The sequence below is a fragment of the Daphnia pulicaria genome, chromosome 3 (genome assembly GCF_021234035.1).
Source record: "Daphnia pulicaria isolate SC F1-1A chromosome 3, SC_F0-13Bv2, whole genome shotgun sequence".
NCBI classification, from domain to species: Eukaryota; Metazoa; Arthropoda; class Branchiopoda; order Diplostraca; family Daphniidae; genus Daphnia; species Daphnia pulicaria.
Genome location: NC_060915.1, coordinates 139,518 through 158,856, shown reverse-complemented (window position 1 = coordinate 158,856; position 19,339 = coordinate 139,518). Strand labels below are relative to the sequence as shown.

The 19,339-nt window shown below is 36.4% G+C and overlaps 38 pseudogenes; all 38 read right to left on the bottom strand.

Annotated features, from left to right (window-relative positions):
- Positions 1-271: 271 nt before the first annotated feature.
- On the bottom strand, positions 272-390 carry LOC124335350 (annotated as a pseudogene).
- A 414-nt stretch (positions 391-804) lies between these two features.
- LOC124335349 lies at positions 805-923 on the bottom strand (annotated as a pseudogene).
- A 414-nt stretch (positions 924-1,337) lies between these two features.
- Positions 1,338-1,456, bottom strand: LOC124335348 (annotated as a pseudogene).
- Positions 1,457-1,870: 414 nt separating this feature from the next.
- On the bottom strand, positions 1,871-1,989 carry LOC124332135 (annotated as a pseudogene).
- Positions 1,990-2,403: 414 nt separating this feature from the next.
- On the bottom strand, positions 2,404-2,522 carry LOC124335347 (annotated as a pseudogene).
- Positions 2,523-2,936: 414 nt separating this feature from the next.
- Positions 2,937-3,055, bottom strand: LOC124335346 (annotated as a pseudogene).
- Positions 3,056-3,469: 414 nt separating this feature from the next.
- On the bottom strand, positions 3,470-3,588 carry LOC124335344 (annotated as a pseudogene).
- A 414-nt stretch (positions 3,589-4,002) lies between these two features.
- On the bottom strand, positions 4,003-4,121 carry LOC124335342 (annotated as a pseudogene).
- Positions 4,122-4,535: 414 nt separating this feature from the next.
- On the bottom strand, positions 4,536-4,654 carry LOC124335341 (annotated as a pseudogene).
- Positions 4,655-5,068: 414 nt separating this feature from the next.
- On the bottom strand, positions 5,069-5,187 carry LOC124335340 (annotated as a pseudogene).
- A 414-nt stretch (positions 5,188-5,601) lies between these two features.
- Positions 5,602-5,720, bottom strand: LOC124335339 (annotated as a pseudogene).
- Positions 5,721-6,134: 414 nt separating this feature from the next.
- On the bottom strand, positions 6,135-6,253 carry LOC124335338 (annotated as a pseudogene).
- Positions 6,254-6,667: 414 nt separating this feature from the next.
- LOC124335337 lies at positions 6,668-6,786 on the bottom strand (annotated as a pseudogene).
- A 414-nt stretch (positions 6,787-7,200) lies between these two features.
- Positions 7,201-7,319, bottom strand: LOC124335336 (annotated as a pseudogene).
- A 284-nt stretch (positions 7,320-7,603) lies between these two features.
- Positions 7,604-7,722, bottom strand: LOC124329763 (annotated as a pseudogene).
- Positions 7,723-8,136: 414 nt separating this feature from the next.
- On the bottom strand, positions 8,137-8,255 carry LOC124335335 (annotated as a pseudogene).
- Positions 8,256-8,669: 414 nt separating this feature from the next.
- LOC124335334 lies at positions 8,670-8,788 on the bottom strand (annotated as a pseudogene).
- Positions 8,789-9,202: 414 nt separating this feature from the next.
- On the bottom strand, positions 9,203-9,321 carry LOC124335332 (annotated as a pseudogene).
- Positions 9,322-9,735: 414 nt separating this feature from the next.
- Positions 9,736-9,854, bottom strand: LOC124335331 (annotated as a pseudogene).
- Positions 9,855-10,268: 414 nt separating this feature from the next.
- LOC124335330 lies at positions 10,269-10,387 on the bottom strand (annotated as a pseudogene).
- Positions 10,388-10,801: 414 nt separating this feature from the next.
- Positions 10,802-10,920, bottom strand: LOC124335329 (annotated as a pseudogene).
- Positions 10,921-11,334: 414 nt separating this feature from the next.
- Positions 11,335-11,453, bottom strand: LOC124335328 (annotated as a pseudogene).
- Positions 11,454-11,737: 284 nt separating this feature from the next.
- Positions 11,738-11,856, bottom strand: LOC124329762 (annotated as a pseudogene).
- Positions 11,857-12,270: 414 nt separating this feature from the next.
- Positions 12,271-12,389, bottom strand: LOC124335326 (annotated as a pseudogene).
- A 414-nt stretch (positions 12,390-12,803) lies between these two features.
- Positions 12,804-12,922, bottom strand: LOC124335325 (annotated as a pseudogene).
- A 414-nt stretch (positions 12,923-13,336) lies between these two features.
- On the bottom strand, positions 13,337-13,455 carry LOC124335324 (annotated as a pseudogene).
- A 414-nt stretch (positions 13,456-13,869) lies between these two features.
- LOC124332123 lies at positions 13,870-13,988 on the bottom strand (annotated as a pseudogene).
- Positions 13,989-14,403: 415 nt separating this feature from the next.
- Positions 14,404-14,522, bottom strand: LOC124330283 (annotated as a pseudogene).
- A 284-nt stretch (positions 14,523-14,806) lies between these two features.
- LOC124335009 lies at positions 14,807-14,925 on the bottom strand (annotated as a pseudogene).
- A 284-nt stretch (positions 14,926-15,209) lies between these two features.
- On the bottom strand, positions 15,210-15,328 carry LOC124330631 (annotated as a pseudogene).
- A 415-nt stretch (positions 15,329-15,743) lies between these two features.
- On the bottom strand, positions 15,744-15,862 carry LOC124330282 (annotated as a pseudogene).
- A 284-nt stretch (positions 15,863-16,146) lies between these two features.
- On the bottom strand, positions 16,147-16,265 carry LOC124334926 (annotated as a pseudogene).
- Positions 16,266-16,549: 284 nt separating this feature from the next.
- Positions 16,550-16,668, bottom strand: LOC124335008 (annotated as a pseudogene).
- A 284-nt stretch (positions 16,669-16,952) lies between these two features.
- LOC124330620 lies at positions 16,953-17,071 on the bottom strand (annotated as a pseudogene).
- Positions 17,072-17,616: 545 nt separating this feature from the next.
- Positions 17,617-17,735, bottom strand: LOC124335323 (annotated as a pseudogene).
- Positions 17,736-18,149: 414 nt separating this feature from the next.
- On the bottom strand, positions 18,150-18,268 carry LOC124335322 (annotated as a pseudogene).
- A 414-nt stretch (positions 18,269-18,682) lies between these two features.
- Positions 18,683-18,801, bottom strand: LOC124332110 (annotated as a pseudogene).
- A 284-nt stretch (positions 18,802-19,085) lies between these two features.
- Positions 19,086-19,204, bottom strand: LOC124334613 (annotated as a pseudogene).
- Between the last annotated feature and the right edge of the window lie 135 nt (positions 19,205-19,339).

The following is a 19,339-nucleotide window of genomic DNA, read 5'->3' as shown; positions in this document are numbered from 1 at the left end:
AAATTTATCCAGAATCATTCAAATAGATGAATTGAACCTATCTCTATGCCATTGATATTTTTGATCTACGAATTTGGACTGGTAACCATCGCGATTAAAAAACGCGATAAACTTTGAAAAACTCTCAATGGAATTGATCCAGAATCATTCTTATAGATGAATTTAACCTATCTCTAAGGCATTTAAATGTTTTATCTACGAATTTGGACTGGTAACCATCGTGATTGAAAAAAAATTTCAAGAAATTTGTTATTGAAAACAAACTATTCATCGCCAACGACATCCCGTATTCCCAAGCGGTCACTCTTCCAAGTACTAACGGGACTCGACGTAACTTAACTTCTGGGAGCTGACGAGACCAGGTGCGTTCTACGTGATATGGCCGTTGACATTCAAAAATGAAAAATTACCCTCCCAGTCCCAATGGATGAATAGAAAATCACTTCAAAGTGATAGAAATGTTTGTTCATTGAATTTGGACTCGTAACCATCGCGAATAAAAAAGCGCGATAAACTTTGAAAAACTCGCAATGAAATTTATCCAGAATCATTCAAATAGATGAATTGAACCTATCTCTATGCCATTGATATTTTTGATCTACGAATTTGGACTGGTAACCATCGCGATTAAAAAACGCGATAAACTTTGAAAATCTCTCAATGGAATTGATCCAGAATCATTCTTATAGATGAATTTAACCTATCTCTAAGGCATTTAAATGTTTTATCTACGAATTTGGACTGGTAACCATCGTGATTGAAAAAAAATTTCAAGAAATTTGTTATTGAAAACAAACTATTCATCGCCAACGACATCCCGTATTCCCAAGCGGTCACTCTTCCAAGTACTAACGGGACTCGACGTAACTTAACTTCTGGGAGCTGACGAGACCAGGTGCGTTCTACGTGATATGGCCGTTGACATTCAAAAATGAAAAATTACCCTCCCAGTCCCAATGGATGAATAGAAAATCACTTCAAAGTGATAGAAATGTTTGTTCATTGAATTTGGACTCGTAACCATCGCGAATAAAAAAGCGCGATAAACTTTGAAAAACTCGCAATGAAATTTATCCAGAATCATTCAAATAGATGAATTGAACCTATCTCTATGCCATTGATATTTTTGATCTACGAATTTGGACTGGTAACCATCGCGATTAAAAAACGCGATAAACATTGAAAAACTCTCAATGGAATTGATCCAGAATCATTCTTATAGATGAATTTAACCTATCTCTAAGGCATTTAAATGTTTTATCTACGAATTTGGACTGGTAACCATCGTGATTGAAAAAAAATTTCAAGAAATTTGTTATTGAAAACAAACTATTCATCGCCAACGACATCCCGTATTCCCAAGCGGTCACTCTTCCAAGTACTAACGGGACTCGACGTAACTTAACTTCTGGGAGCTGACGAGACCAGGTGCGTTCTACGTGATATGGCCGTTGACATTCAAAAATGAAAAATTACCCTCCCAGTCCCAATGGATGAATAGAAAATCACTTCAAAGTGATAGAAATGTTTGTTCATTGAATTTGGACTCGTAACCATCGCGAATAAAAAAGCGCGATAAACTTTGAAAAACTCGCAATGAAATTTATCCAGAATCATTCAAATAGATGAATTGAACCTATCTCTATGCCATTGATATTTTTGATCTACGAATTTGGACTGGTAACCATCGCGATTAAAAAACGCGATAAACTTTGAAAAACTCTCAATGGAATTGATCCAGAATCATTCTTATAGATGAATTTAACCTATCTCTAAGGCATTTAAATGTTTTATCTACGAATTTGGACTGGTAACCATCGTGATTGAAAAAAAATTTCAAGAAATTTGTTATTGAAAACAAACTATTCATCGCCAACGACATCCCGTATTCCCAAGCGGTCACCCTTCCAAGTACTAACGGGACTCGACGTAACTTAACTTCTGGGAGCTGACGAGACCAGGTGCGTTCTACGTGATATGGCCGTTGACATTCAAAAATGAAAATTTACCCTCCCTTTCCCAATGGATGAATAGAAAATCACTTCAAAGTGATAGAAATGTTTGTTCATTGAATTTGGACTCGTAACCATCGCGAATAAAAAAGCGCGATAAACTTTGAAAAACTCGCAATGAAATTTATCCAGAATCATTCAAATAGATGAATTGAACCTATCTCTATGCCATTGATATTTTTGATCTACGAATTTGGACTGGTAACCATCGCGATTAAAAAACGCGATAAACTTTGAAAAACTCTCAATGGAATTGATCCAGAATCATTCTTATAGATGAATTTAACCTATCTCTAAGGCATTTAAATGTTTTATCTACGAATTTGGACTGGTAACCATCGTGATTGAAAAAAAATTTCAAGAAATTTGTTATTGAAAACAAACTATTCATCGCCAACGACATCCCGTATTCCCAAGCGGTCACTCTTCCAAGTACTAACGGGACTCGACGTAACTTAACTTCTGGGAGCTGACGAGACCAGGTGCGTTCTACGTGATATGGCCGTTGACATTCAAAAATGAAAAATTACCCTCCCAGTCCCAATGGATGAATAGAAAATCACTTCAAAGTGATAGAAATGTTTGTTCATTGAATTTGGACTCGTAACCATCGCGAATAAAAAAGCGCGATAAACTTTGAAAAACTCGCAATGAAATTTATCCAGAATCATTCAAATAGATGAATTGAACCTATCTCTATGCCATTGATATTTTTGATCTACGAATTTGGACTGGTAACCATCGCGATTAAAAAACGCGATAAACTTTGAAAAACTCTCAATGGAATTGATCCAGAATCATTCTTATAGATGAATTTAACCTATCTCTAAGGCATTTAAATGTTTTATCTACGAATTTGGACTGGTAACCATCGTGATTGAAAAAAAATTTCAAGAAATTTGTTATTGAAAACAAACTATTCATCGCCAACGACATCCCGTATTCCCAAGCGGTCACTCTTCCAAGTACTAACGGGACTCGACGTAACTTAACTTCTGGGAGCTGACGAGACCAGGTGCGTTCTACGTGATATGGCCGTTGACATTCAAAAATGAAAAATTACCCTCCCAGTCCCAATGGATGAATAGAAAATCACTTCAAAGTGATAGAAATGTTTGTTCATTGAATTTGGACTCGTAACCATCGCGAATAAAAAAGCGCGATAAACTTTGAAAAACTCGCAATGAAATTTATCCAGAATCATTCAAATAGATGAATTGAACCTATCTCTATGCCATTGATATTTTTGATCTACGAATTTGGACTGGTAACCATCGCGATTAAAAAACGCGATAAACTTTGAAAATCTCTCAATGGAATTGATCCAGAATCATTCTTATAGATGAATTTAACCTATCTCTAAGGCATTTAAATGTTTTATCTACGAATTTGGACTGGTAACCATCGTGATTGAAAAAAAATTTCAAGAAATTTGTTATTGAAAACAAACTATTCATCGCCAACGACATCCCGTATTCCCAAGCGGTCACTCTTCCAAGTACTAACGGGACTCGACGTAACTTAACTTCTGGGAGCTGACGAGACCAGGTGCGTTCTACGTGATATGGCCGTTGACATTCAAAAATGAAAAATTACCCTCCCAGTCCCAATGGATGAATAGAAAATCACTTCAAAGTGATAGAAATGTTTGTTCATTGAATTTGGACTCGTAACCATCGCGAATAAAAAAGCGCGATAAACTTTGAAAAACTCGCAATGAAATTTATCCAGAATCATTCAAATAGATGAATTGAACCTATCTCTATGCCATTGATATTTTTGATCTACGAATTTGGACTGGTAACCATCGCGATTAAAAAACGCGATAAACTTTGAAAATCTCTCAATGGAATTGATCCAGAATCATTCTTATAGATGAATTTAACCTATCTCTAAGGCATTTAAATGTTTTATCTACGAATTTGGACTGGTAACCATCGTGATTGAAAAAAAATTTCAAGAAATTTGTTATTGAAAACAAACTATTCATCGCCAACGACATCCCGTATTCCCAAGCGGTCACTCTTCCAAGTACTAACGGGACTCGACGTAACTTAACTTCTGGGAGCTGACGAGACCAGGTGCGTTCTACGTGATATGGCCGTTGACATTCAAAAATGAAAAATTACCCTCCCAGTCCCAATGGATGAATAGAAAATCACTTCAAAGTGATAGAAATGTTTGTTCATTGAATTTGGACTCGTAACCATCGCGAATAAAAAAGCGCGATAAACTTTGAAAAACTCGCAATGAAATTTATCCAGAATCATTCAAATAGATGAATTGAACCTATCTCTATGCCATTGATATTTTTGATCTACGAATTTGGACTGGTAACCATCGCGATTAAAAAACGCGATAAACTTTGAAAAACTCTCAATGGAATTGATCCAGAATCATTCTTATAGATGAATTTAACCTATCTCTAAGGCATTTAAATGTTTTATCTACGAATTTGGACTGGTAACCATCGTGATTGAAAAAAAATTTCAAGAAATTTGTTATTGAAAACAAACTATTCATCGCCAACGACATCCCGTATTCCCAAGCGGTCACTCTTCCAAGTACTAACGGGACTCGACGTAACTTAACTTCTGGGAGCTGACGAGACCAGGTGCGTTCTACGTGATATGGCCGTTGACATTCAAAAATGAAAAATTACCCTCCCAGTCCCAATGGATGAATAGAAAATCACTTCAAAGTGATAGAAATGTTTGTTCATTGAATTTGGACTCGTAACCATCGCGAATAAAAAAGCGCGATAAACTTTGAAAAACTCGCAATGAAATTTATCCAGAATCATTCAAATAGATGAATTGAACCTATCTCTATGCCATTGATATTTTTGATCTACGAATTTGGACTGGTAACCATCGCGATTAAAAAACGCGATAAACTTTGAAAAACTCTCAATGGAATTGATCCAGAATCATTCTTATAGATGAATTTAACCTATCTCTAAGGCATTTAAATGTTTTATCTACGAATTTGGACTGGTAACCATCGTGATTGAAAAAAAATTTCAAGAAATTTGTTATTGAAAACAAACTATTCATCGCCAACGACATCCCGTATTCCCAAGCGGTCACTCTTCCAAGTACTAACGGGACTCGACGTAACTTAACTTCTGGGAGCTGACGAGACCAGGTGCGTTCTACGTGATATGGCCGTTGACATTCAAAAATGAAAAATTACCCTCCCAGTCCCAATGGATGAATAGAAAATCACTTCAAAGTGATAGAAATGTTTGTTCATTGAATTTGGACTCGTAACCATCGCGAATAAAAAAGCGCGATAAACTTTGAAAAACTCGCAATGAAATTTATCCAGAATCATTCAAATAGATGAATTGAACCTATCTCTATGCCATTGATATTTTTGATCTACGAATTTGGACTGGTAACCATCGCGATTAAAAAACGCGATAAACTTTGAAAAACTCTCAATGGAATTGATCCAGAATCATTCTTATAGATGAATTTAACCTATCTCTAAGGCATTTAAATGTTTTATCTACGAATTTGGACTGGTAACCATCGTGATTGAAAAAAAATTTCAAGAAATTTGTTATTGAAAACAAACTATTCATCGCCAACGACATCCCGTATTCCCAAGCGGTCACTCTTCCAAGTACTAACGGGACTCGACGTAACTTAACTTCTGGGAGCTGACGAGACCAGGTGCGTTCTACGTGATATGGCCGTTGACATTCAAAAATGAAAAATTACCCTCCCAGTCCCAATGGATGAATAGAAAATCACTTCAAAGTGATAGAAATGTTTGTTCATTGAATTTGGACTCGTAACCATCGCGAATAAAAAAGCGCGATAAACTTTGAAAAACTCGCAATGAAATTTATCCAGAATCATTCAAATAGATGAATTGAACCTATCTCTATGCCATTGATATTTTTGATCTACGAATTTGGACTGGTAACCATCGCGATTAAAAAACGCGATAAACTTTGAAAAACTCTCAATGGAATTGATCCAGAATCATTCTTATAGATGAATTTAACCTATCTCTAAGGCATTTAAATGTTTTATCTACGAATTTGGACTGGTAACCATCGTGATTGAAAAAAAATTTCAAGAAATTTGTTATTGAAAACAAACTATTCATCGCCAACGACATCCCGTATTCCCAAGCGGTCACTCTTCCAAGTACTAACGGGACTCGACGTAACTTAACTTCTGGGAGCTGACGAGACCAGGTGCGTTCTACGTGATATGGCCGTTGACATTCAAAAATGAAAAATTACCCTCCCAGTCCCAATGGATGAATAGAAAATCACTTCAAAGTGATAGAAATGTTTGTTCATTGAATTTGGACTCGTAACCATCGCGAATAAAAAAGCGCGATAAACTTTGAAAAACTCGCAATGAAATTTATCCAGAATCATTCAAATAGATGAATTGAACCTATCTCTATGCCATTGATATTTTTGATCTACGAATTTGGACTGGTAACCATCGCGATTAAAAAACGCGATAAACTTTGAAAAACTCTCAATGGAATTGATCCAGAATCATTCTTATAGATGAATTTAACCTATCTCTAAGGCATTTAAATGTTTTATCTACGAATTTGGACTGGTAACCATCGTGATTGAAAAAAAATTTCAAGAAATTTGTTATTGAAAACAAACTATTCATCGCCAACGACATCCCGTATTCCCAAGCGGTCACTCTTCCAAGTACTAACGGGACTCGACGTAACTTAACTTCTGGGAGCTGACGAGACCAGGTGCGTTCTACGTGATATGGCCGTTGACATTCAAAAATGAAAAATTACCCTCCCAGTCCCAATGGATGAATAGAAAATCACTTCAAAGTGATAGAAATGTTTGTTCATTGAATTTGGACTCGTAACCATCGCGAATAAAAAAGCGCGATAAACTTTGAAAAACTCGCAATGAAATTTATCCAGAATCATTCAAATAGATGAATTGAACCTATCTCTATGCCATTGATATTTTTGATCTACGAATTTGGACTGGTAACCATCGCGATTAAAAAACGCGATAAACTTTGAAAAACTCTCAATGGAATTGATCCAGAATCATTCTTATAGATGAATTTAACCTATCTCTAAGGCATTTAAATGTTTTATCTACGAATTTGGACTGGTAACCATCGTGATTGAAAAAAAATTTCAAGAAATTTGTTATTGAAAACAAACTATTCATCGCCAACGACATCCCGTATTCCCAAGCGGTCACTCTTCCAAGTACTAACGGGACTCGACGTAACTTAACTTCTGGGAGCTGACGAGACCAGGTGCGTTCTACGTGATATGGCCGTTGACATTCAAAAATGAAAAATTACCCTCCCAGTCCCAATGGATGAATAGAAAATCACTTCAAAGTGATAGAAATGTTTGTTCATTGAATTTGGACTCGTAACCATCGCGAATAAAAAAGCGCGATAAACTTTGAAAAACTCGCAATGAAATTTATCCAGAATCATTCAAATAGATGAATTGAACCTATCTCTATGCCATTGATATTTTTGATCTACGAATTTGGACTGGTAACCATCGTGATTGAAAAAAAATTTCAAGAAATTTGTTATTGAAAACAAACTATTCATCGCCAACGACATCCCGTATTCCCAAGCGGTCACCCTTCCAAGTACTAACGGGACTCGACGTGACTTAACTTCTGAGGGCTGACGAGACCAGGTGCGTTCTACGTGATATGGCCGTTGACATTCAAAAATGAAAAATTACCCTCCCAGTCCTAATGGATGAATAGAAAATCACTTCAAAGTGATAGAAATGTTTGTTCATTGAATTTGGACTCGTAACCATCGCGAATAAAAAAGCGCGACAAACTTTGAAAAACTCGCAATGAAATTTATCCAGAATCATTCAAATAGATGAATTGAACCTATCTCTATGCCATTGATATTTTTGATCTACGAATTTGGACTGGTAACCATCGCGATTAAAAAACGCGATAAACTTTGAAAAACTCTCAATGGAATTGATCCAGAATCATTCTTATAGATGAATTTAACCTATCTCTAAGGCATTTAAATGTTTTATCTACGAATTTGGACTGGTAACCATCGTGATTGAAAAAAAATTTCAAGAAATTTGTTATTGAAAACAAACTATTCATCGCCAACGACATCCCGTATTCCCAAGCGGTCACTCTTCCAAGTACTAACGGGACTCGACGTAACTTAACTTCTGGGAGCTGACGAGACCAGGTGCGTTCTACGTGATATGGCCGTTGACATTCAAAAATGAAAAATTACCCTCCCAGTCCCAATGGATGAATAGAAAATCACTTCAAAGTGATAGAAATGTTTGTTCATTGAATTTGGACTCGTAACCATCGCGAATAAAAAAGCGCGATAAACTTTGAAAAACTCGCAATGAAATTTATCCAGAATCATTCAAATAGATGAATTGAACCTATCTCTATGCCATTGATATTTTTGATCTACGAATTTGGACTGGTAACCATCGCGATTAAAAAACGCGATAAACTTTGAAAAACTCTCAATGGAATTGATCCAGAATCATTCTTATAGATGAATTTAACCTATCTCTAAGGCATTTAAATGTTTTATCTACGAATTTGGACTGGTAACCATCGTGATTGAAAAAAAATTTCAAGAAATTTGTTATTGAAAACAAACTATTCATCGCCAACGACATCCCGTATTCCCAAGCGGTCACTCTTCCAAGTACTAACGGGACTCGACGTAACTTAACTTCTGGGAGCTGACGAGACCAGGTGCGTTCTACGTGATATGGCCGTTGACATTCAAAAATGAAAAATTACCCTCCCAGTCCCAATGGATGAATAGAAAATCACTTCAAAGTGATAGAAATGTTTGTTCATTGAATTTGGACTCGTAACCATCGCGAATAAAAAAGCGCGATAAACTTTGAAAAACTCGCAATGAAATTTATCCAGAATCATTCAAATAGATGAATTGAACCTATCTCTATGCCATTGATATTTTTGATCTACGAATTTGGACTGGTAACCATCGCGATTAAAAAAGGCGATAAACTTTGAAAAACTCTCAATGGAATTGATCCAGAATCATTCTTATAGATGAATTTAACCTATCTCTAAGGCATTTAAATGTTTTATCTACGAATTTGGACTGGTAACCATCGTGATTGAAAAAAAATTTCAAGAAATTTGTTATTGAAAACAAACTATTCATCGCCAACGACATCCCGTATTCCCAAGCGGTCACTCTTCCAAGTACTAACGGGACTCGACGTAACTTAACTTCTGGGAGCTGACGAGACCAGGTGCGTTCTACGTGATATGGCCGTTGACATTCAAAAATGAAAAATTACCCTCCCAGTCCCAATGGATGAATAGAAAATCACTTCAAAGTGATAGAAATGTTTGTTCATTGAATTTGGACTCGTAACCATCGCGAATAAAAAAGCGCGATAAACTTTGAAAAACTCGCAATGAAATTTATCCAGAATCATTCAAATAGATGAATTGAACCTATCTCTATGCCATTGATATTTTTGATCTACGAATTTGGACTGGTAACCATCGCGATTAAAAAACGCGATAAACTTTGAAAAACTCTCAATGGAATTGATCCAGAATCATTCTTATAGATGAATTTAACCTATCTCTAAGGCATTTAAATGTTTTATCTACGAATTTGGACTGGTAACCATCGTGATTGAAAAAAAATTTCAAGAAATTTGTTATTGAAAACAAACTATTCATCGCCAACGACATCCCGTATTCCCAAGCGGTCACTCTTCCAAGTACTAACGGGACTCGACGTAACTTAACTTCTGGGAGCTGACGAGACCAGGTGCGTTCTACGTGATATGGCCGTTGACATTCAAAAATGAAAAATTACCCTCCCAGTCCCAATGGATGAATAGAAAATCACTTCAAAGTGATAGAAATGTTTGTTCATTGAATTTGGACTCGTAACCATCGCGAATAAAAAAGCGCGATAAACTTTGAAAAACTCGCAATGAAATTTATCCAGAATCATTCAAATAGATGAATTGAACCTATCTCTATGCCATTGATATTTTTGATCTACGAATTTGGACTGGTAACCATCGCGATTAAAAAACGCGATAAACTTTGAAAAACTCTCAATGGAATTGATCCAGAATCATTCTTATAGATGAATTTAACCTATCTCTAAGGCATTTAAATGTTTTATCTACGAATTTGGACTGGTAACCATCGTGATTGAAAAAAAATTTCAAGAAATTTGTTATTGAAAACAAACTATTCATCGCCAACGACATCCCGTATTCCCAAGCGGTCACTCTTCCAAGTACTAACGGGACTCGACGTAACTTAACTTCTGGGAGCTGACGAGACCAGGTGCGTTCTACGTGATATGGCCGTTGACATTCAAAAATGAAAAATTACCCTCCCAGTCCCAATGGATGAATAGAAAATCACTTCAAAGTGATAGAAATGTTTGTTCATTGAATTTGGACTCGTAACCATCGCGAATAAAAAAGCGCGATAAACTTTGAAAAACTCGCAATGAAATTTATCCAGAATCATTCAAATAGATGAATTGAACCTATCTCTATGCCATTGATATTTTTGATCTACGAATTTGGACTGGTAACCATCGCGATTAAAAAACGCGATAAACTTTGAAAAACTCTCAATGGAATTGATCCAGAATCATTCTTATAGATGAATTTAACCTATCTCTAAGGCATTTAAATGTTTTATCTACGAATTTGGACTGGTAACCATAGTGATTGAAAAAAAATTTCAAGAAATTTGTTATTGAAAACAAACTATTCATCGCCAACGACATCCCGTATTCCCAAGCGGTCACTCTTCCAAGTACTAACGGGACTCGACGTAACTTAACTTCTGGGAGCTGACGAGACCAGGTGCGTTCTACGTGATATGGCCGTTGACATTCAAAAATGAAAAATTACCCTCCCAGTCCCAATGGATGAATAGAAAATCACTTCAAAGTGATAGAAATGTTTGTTCATTGAATTTGGACTCGTAACCATCGCGAATAAAAAAGCGCGATAAACTTTGAAAAACTCGCAATGAAATTTATCCAGAATCATTCAAATAGATGAATTGAACCTATCTCTATGCCATTGATATTTTTGATCTACGAATTTGGACTGGTAACCATCGCGATTAAAAAACGCGATAAACTTTGAAAAACTCTCAATGGAATTGATCCAGAATCATTCTTATAGATGAATTTAACCTATCTCTAAGGCATTTAAATGTTTTATCTACGAATTTGGACTGGTAACCATCGTGATTGAAAAAAAATTTCAAGAAATTTGTTATTGAAAACAAACTATTCATCGCCAACGACATCCCGTATTCCCAAGCGGTCACTCTTCCAAGTACTAACGGGACTCGACGTAACTTAACTTCTGGGAGCTGACGAGACCAGGTGCGTTCTACGTGATATGGCCGTTGACATTCAAAAATGAAAAATTACCCTCCCAGTCCCAATGGATGAATAGAAAATCACTTCAAAGTGATAGAAATGTTTGTTCATTGAATTTGGACTCGTAACCATCGCGAATAAAAAAGCGCGATAAACTTTGAAAAACTCGCAATGAAATTTATCCAGAATCATTCAAATAGATGAATTGAACCTATCTCTATGCCATTGATATTTTTGATCTACGAATTTGGACTGGTAACCATCGTGATTGAAAAAAAATTTCAAGAAATTTGTTATTGAAAACAAACTATTCATCGCCAACGACATCCCGTATTCCCAAGCGGTCACCCTTCCAAGTACTAACGGGACTCGACGTGACTTAACTTCTGAGGGCTGACGAGACCAGGTGCGTTCTACGTGATATGGCCGTTGACATTCAAAAATGAAAAATTACCCTCCCAGTCCTAATGGATGAATAGAAAATCACTTCAAAGTGATAGAAATGTTTGTTCATTGAATTTGGACTCGTAACCATCGCGAATAAAAAAGCGCGACAAACTTTGAAAAACTCGCAATGAAATTTATCCAGAATCATTCAAATAGATGAATTGAACCTATCTCTATGCCATTGATATTTTTGATCTACGAATTTGGACTGGTAACCATCGCGATTAAAAAACGCGATAAACTTTGAAAAACTCTCAATGGAATTGATCCAGAATCATTCTTATAGATGAATTTAACCTATCTCTAAGGCATTTAAATGTTTTATCTACGAATTTGGACTGGTAACCATCGTGATTGAAAAAAAATTTCAAGAAATTTGTTATTGAAAACAAACTATTCATCGCCAACGACATCCCGTATTCCCAAGCGGTCACTCTTCCAAGTACTAACGGGACTCGACGTAACTTAACTTCTGGGAGCTGACGAGACCAGGTGCGTTCTACGTGATATGGCCGTTGACATTCAAAAATGAAAAATTACCCTCCCAGTCCCAATGGATGAATAGAAAATCACTTCAAAGTGATAGAAATGTTTGTTCATTGAATTTGGACTCGTAACCATCGCGAATAAAAAAGCGCGATAAACTTTGAAAAACTCGCAATGAAATTTATCCAGAATCATTCAAATAGATGAATTGAACCTATCTCTATGCCATTGATATTTTTGATCTACGAATTTGGACTGGTAACCATCGCGATTAAAAAACGCGATAAACTTTGAAAAACTCTCAATGGAATTGATCCAGAATCATTCTTATAGATGAATTTAACCTATCTCTAAGGCATTTAAATGTTTTATCTACGAATTTGGACTGGTAACCATCGTGATTGAAAAAAAATTTCAAGAAATTTGTTATTGAAAACAAACTATTCATCGCCAACGACATCCCGTATTCCCAAGCGGTCACTCTTCCAAGTACTAACGGGACTCGACGTAACTTAACTTCTGGGAGCTGACGAGACCAGGTGCGTTCTACGTGATATGGCCGTTGACATTCAAAAATGAAAAATTACCCTCCCAGTCCCAATGGATGAATAGAAAATCACTTCAAAGTGATAGAAATGTTTGTTCATTGAATTTGGACTCGTAACCATCGCGAATAAAAAAGCGCGATAAACTTTGAAAAACTCGCAATGAAATTTATCCAGAATCATTCAAATAGATGAATTGAACCTATCTCTATGCCATTGATATTTTTGATCTACGAATTTGGACTGGTAACCATCGCGATTAAAAAAGGCGATAAACTTTGAAAAACTCTCAATGGAATTGATCCAGAATCATTCTTATAGATGAATTTAACCTATCTCTAAGGCATTTAAATGTTTTATCTACGAATTTGGACTGGTAACCATCGTGATTGAAAAAAAATTTCAAGAAATTTGTTATTGAAAACAAACTATTCATCGCCAACGACATCCCGTATTCCCAAGCGGTCACTCTTCCAAGTACTAACGGGACTCGACGTAACTTAACTTCTGGGAGCTGACGAGACCAGGTGCGTTCTACGTGATATGGCCGTTGACATTCAAAAATGAAAAATTACCCTCCCAGTCCCAATGGATGAATAGAAAATCACTTCAAAGTGATAGAAATGTTTGTTCATTGAATTTGGACTCGTAACCATCGCGAATAAAAAAGCGCGATAAACTTTGAAAAACTCGCAATGAAATTTATCCAGAATCATTCAAATAGATGAATTGAACCTATCTCTATGCCATTGATATTTTTGATCTACGAATTTGGACTGGTAACCATCGCGATTAAAAAACGCGATAAACTTTGAAAAACTCTCAATGGAATTGATCCAGAATCATTCTTATAGATGAATTTAACCTATCTCTAAGGCATTTAAATGTTTTATCTACGAATTTGGACTGGTAACCATCGTGATTGAAAACAAATTTCAAGAAATTTGTTATTGAAAACAAACTATATATCGCCAACGACATCCCGTATTCCCAAGCGGTCACCCTTCCAAGTACTAACGGGACTCGACGTAACTTAACTTCTGGGAGCTGACGAGACCAGGTGCGTTCTACGTGATATGGCCGTTGACATTCAAAAATGAAAATTTACCGTCCCAGTCCCAATGGATGAAAAGAAAATCACTTCAAAGTGATAGAAATGTTTGTCCATTGAATTTGGACTGGTAACCACCGCGAATAAAAAAACGCGATAATCTTTGAAAAACTCGCAATGGAATTGATCCAGAATCATTCTTATAGATGAATTGAACCTATTTCTAGGTCATTGAAATTTTGGAACTACGAATTTGGACTGGTAACCATCGCGATTAAAAAACGCGATAAACTTTGAAAAACTCTCAATGGAATTGATCCAGAATCATTCTTATAGATGAATTGAACCTATCTCAAAGGCATTGAAAAGTTTTATCTACGAATTTGGACTGGTAACCATCGTGATTGAAAAAACAATTTCAAGAAATTTGTTATTGAAAACAAACTATTCATCGCCAACGACATCCCGTATTCCCAAGCGGTCACCCTTCCAAGTACTAACAGGACTCGACGTAACTTAACTTCTCAGAGCTGACGAGACCAGGTGCGTTCTACGTGATATGGCCGTTGACATTCAAAAATGAAAATTTACCCTCCCAGTCCCAATGGATGAAAAGAAAATCACTTCAAAGTGATAGAAATGTTTGTTCATTGAATTTGGACTGGTAACCACCGCGAATAAAAAAACGCGATAATCTTTGAAAAACTCGCAATGGAATTCATCCAGAATCATTCCTATAGATGAATTGAACCTATCCCTATGTCATTGAAATGTTTGATTCACGAATTTGGACTGGTAACCATCGTCATTGAAAAAAAATTTCAAGAAATTTGTTATTGAAAACAAACTATTTATCGCCAACGACATCCCGTATTCCCAAGCGGTCACCCTTCCAAGTACTAACGGGACTCGACGTAACTTAACTTCTAAGAGCTGACGAGACCAGGTGCGTTCTACGTGATATGGTCGTTGACATTCAAAAATGAAAATTTACCCTCCCAGTCCCAATGGATGAAAAGAAAATCACTTCAAAGTGATAGAAATGTTTGTTCATTGAATTTGGACTGGTAACCATCGCGAATAAAAAAACGCGATCAACTTTGAAAAACTCGCAATGGAATTCATCCAGAATCATTCCTATAGATGAATTGAACCTATCCCTAGGTCATTGAAATTTCGGATCTACGAATTTGGACTGGTAACCATCGTGATTGAAAAATAATTTCAAGAAATTTGTTATTGAAAACAAACTATTTATTGCCAACGACATCCCGTATTCCCAAGCGGTCACCCTTCCAAGTACTAACGGGACTCGACGTAACTTAACTTCTGGGAGCTGACGAGACCAGGTGCGTTCTACGTGATATGGCCGTTGACATTCAAAAATGAAAATTTACCCTCCCAGTCCCAATGGATGAAAAGAAAATCACTTCAAAGTGATAGAAATGTTTGTCCATTGAATTTGGACTGGTAACCACCGCGAATAAAAAAACGCGATAATCTTTGAAAAACTCGCAATGGAATTGATCCAGAATCATTCTTATAGATGAATTGAACCTATTTCTAGGTCATTGAAATTTTGGAACTACGAATTTGGACTGGTAACCATCGCGATTAAAAAACGCGATAAACTTTGAAAAACTCTCAATGGAATTGATCCAGAATCATTCTTATAGATGAATTGAACCTATCTCAAAGGCATTGAAAAGTTTTATCTACGAATTTGGACTGGTAACCATCGTGATTGAAAAAACAATTTCAAGAAATTTGTTATTGAAAACAAACTATTCATCGCCAACGACATCCCGTATTCCCAAGCGGTCACCCTTCCAAGTACTAACAGGACTCGACGTAACTTAACTTCTCAGAGCTGACGAGACCAGGTGCGTTCTACGTGATATGGCCGTTGACATTCAAAAATGAAAATTTACCCTCCCAGTCCCAATGGATGAAAAGAAAATCACTTCAAAGTGATAGAAATGTTTGTTCATTGAATTTGGACTGGTAACCACCGCGAATAAAAAAACGCGATAATCTTTGAAAAACTCGCAATGGAATTCATCCAGAATCATTCCTATAGATGAATTGAACCTATCCCTATGTCATTGAAATGTTTGATTCACGAATTTGGACTGGTAACCATCGTCATTGAAAAAAAATTTCAAGAAATTTGTTATTGAAAACAAACTATTTATCGCCAACGACATCCCGTATTCCCAAGCGGTCACCCTTCCAAGTACTAACGGGACTCGACGTAACTTAGCTTCTGGGAGCTGACGAGACCAGGTGCGTTCTACGTGATATGGCCGTTGATATTCAAAAATGAAAATTTACCCTCCCAGTCCCAATGGATGAAAAGAAAATCACTTCAAAGTGATAGAAATGTTTGTTCATTGAATTTGGACTGGTAACCACCGCGAATAAAAAAACGCGATAATCTTTGAAAAACTCGAAATGGAATTCATCCAGAATCATTCCTATAGATGAATTGAACCTATCCCTATGTCATTGAAATGTTTGATTCACGAATTTGGACTGGTAACCATCGTGATTGAAAAAAAATTTCAAGAAATTTGTTATTGAAAACAAACTATTTATCGCCAACGACATCCCGTATTCCCAAGCGGTCACCCTTCCAAGTACTAACGGGACTCGACGTAACTTAACTTCTAAGAGCTGACGAGACCAGGTGCGTTCTACGTGATATGGTCGTTGACATTCAAAAATGAAAATTTACCCTCCCAGTCCCAATGGATGAAAAGAAAATCACTTCAAAGTGATAGAAATGTTTGTTCATTGAATTTGGACTGGTAACCATCGCGAATAAAAAAACGCGATCAACTTTGAAAAACTCGCAATGGAATTCATCCAGAATCATTCCTATAGATGAATTGAACCTATCCCTAGGTCATTGAAATTTCGGATCTACGAATTTGGACTGGTAACCATCGTGATTGAAAAATAATTTCAAGAAATTTGTTATTGAAAACAAACTATTTATTGCCAACGACATCCCGTATTCCCAAGCGGTCACCCTTCCAAGTACTAACGGGACTCGACGTAACTTAACTTCTGGGAGCTGACGAGACCAGGTGCGTTCTACGTGATATGGCCGTTGACATTCAAAAATGAAAATTTACCCTCCCAGTCCCAATGGATGAAAAGAAAATCACTTCAAAGTGATAGAAATGTTTGTCCATTGAATTTGGACTGGTAACCACCGCGAATAAAAAAAAGCGATAATCTTTGAAAAACTCGCAATGGAATTGATCCAGAATCATTCTTATAGATGAATTGAACCTATTTCTAGGTCATTGAAATTTTGGAACTACGTATTTGGACTGGTAACCATCGCGATTAAAAAACGCGATAAACTTTGAAAAACTCTCAATGGAATTGATCCAGAATCATTCTTATAGATGAATTGAACTTATCTCAAAGGCATTGAAAAGTTTTATCTACGAATTTGGACTGGTAACCATCGCGATTAAAAAACGCGATAAACTTTGAAAAACTCTCAATGGAATTGATCCAGAATCATTCTTATAGATGAATTGAACTTATCTCAAAGGCATTGAAAAGTTTTATCTACGAATTTGGACTGGTAACCATCGTGATTGAAAAAACAATTTCAAGAAATTTGTTATTGAAAACAAACTATTCATCGCCAACGACATCCCGTATTCCCAAGCGGTCACTCTTCCAAGTACTAACGGGACTCGACGTAACTTAACTTCTGGGAGCTGACGAGACCAGGTGCGTTCTACGTGATATGGCCGTTGACATTCAAAAATGAAAAATTACCCTCCCAGTCCCAATGGATGAATAGAAAATCACTTCAAAGTGATAGAAATGTTTGTTCATTGAATTTGGACTCGTAACCATCGCGAATAAAAAAGCGCGATAAACTTTGAAAAACTCGCAATGAAATTTATCCAGAATCATTCAAATAGATGAATTGAACCTATCTCTATGCCATTGATATTTTTGATCTACGAATTTGGACTGGTAACCATCGCGATTAAAAAACGCGATAAACTTTGAAAAACTCTCAATGGAATTGATCCAGAATCATTCTTATAGATGAATTTAACCTATCTCTAAGGCATTTAAATGTTTTATCTACGAATTTGGACTGGTAACCATCGTGATTGAAAAAAAATTTCAAGAAATTTGTTATTGAAAACAAACTATTCATCGCCAACGACATCCCGTATTCCCAAGCGGTCACTCTTCCAAGTACTAACGGGACTCGACGTAACTTAACTTCTGGGAGCTGACGAGACCAGGTGCGTTCTACGTGATATGGCCGTTGACATTCAAAAATGAAAAATTACCCTCCCAGTCCCAATGGATGAATAGAAAATCACTTCAAAGTGATAGAAATGTTTGTTCATTGAATTTGGACTCGTAACCATCGCGAATAAAAAAGCGCGATAAACTTTGAAAAACTCGCAATGAAATTTATCCAGAATCATTCAAATAGATGAATTGAACCTATCTCTATGCCATTGATATTTTTGATCTACGAATTTGGACTGGTAACCATCGCGATTAAAAAACGCGATAAACTTTGAAAAACTCTCAATGGAATTGATCCAGAATCATTCTTATAGATGAATTTAACCTATCTCTAAGGCATTTAAATGTTTTATCTACGAATTTGGACTGGTAACCATCGTGATTGAAAAAAAATTTCAAGAAATTTGTTATTGAAAACAAACTATTCATCGCCAACGACATCCCGTATTCCCAAGCGGTCACCCTTCCAAGTACTAACGGGACTCGACGTAACTTAACTTCTGGGAGCTGACGAGACCAGGTGCGTTCTACGTGATATGGCCGTTGACATTCAAAAATGAAAATTTACCCTCCCTTTCCCAATGGATGAATAGAAAATCACTTCAAAGTGATAGAAATGTTTGTTCATTGAATTTGGACTCGTAACCATCGCGAATAAAAAAGCGCGATAAACTTTGAAAATCTCGCAATGAAATTTATCCAGAATCATTCCTATAGATGAATTGAACCTATCTCTATGCCATTGATATTTTTGATCTACGAATTTGGACTGGTAACCATCGTGATTGAAAAAAAATTTCAAGAAATTTGTTATTGAAAACAAACTATTCATCGCCAACGACATCCCGTATTCCCAAGCGGTCACCCTTCCAAGTACTAACGGGACTCGACGTGACTTAACTTCTGGGAGCTGACGAGACCAGGTGCGTTCTACGTGATATGGCCGTTGACATTCAAAAATGAAAAATTACCCTCCCAGTCCCAATGGATGAATAGAAAATCACTTCAAAGTGATAGAAATGTTTGTTCATTGAATTTGGACTCGTAACCATCGCGAATAAAAAAGCGCGATAAACTTTGAAAAAC